The following is a 389-nucleotide window of genomic DNA, read 5'->3' as shown; positions in this document are numbered from 1 at the left end:
CTGAACTAGAACTGAACTAGAACTGAACTAGAACTGAACTAGAACTGAACTAGAACTGAACTAGAACTGAACTAGAACTGAACTAGAACAGAACTAGAACTGGACTAGTACTGAACTAGAACAAAAGATTTTATTGCAGGGAATGGATTGACGAAGAACTGAATTAGAATTGAACTAGAACTGAACTAGAACCGGATCTGAACTAGAACTGGACCTGAACTAGAACAGAACTAAAAAAAGAACAGAATTAAAGCAGAACTAGAACTGAAGTAGAACTGATGTAGAACTGAAGTAGAACTAAACTAGAACTAGAACTGAACTAGAACTGAACTAGAACTGAACTAGAACTGAACTAGAACTGAACTAGAACTGAACTAGAACTGAACTAG

Source organism: Lucilia cuprina, chromosome 5, assembly GCF_022045245.1.
Source record: "Lucilia cuprina isolate Lc7/37 chromosome 5, ASM2204524v1, whole genome shotgun sequence".
In the NCBI taxonomy this organism is placed as follows: Eukaryota; Metazoa; Arthropoda; class Insecta; order Diptera; family Calliphoridae; genus Lucilia; species Lucilia cuprina.
This window is presented reverse-complemented; position numbering follows the sequence as displayed.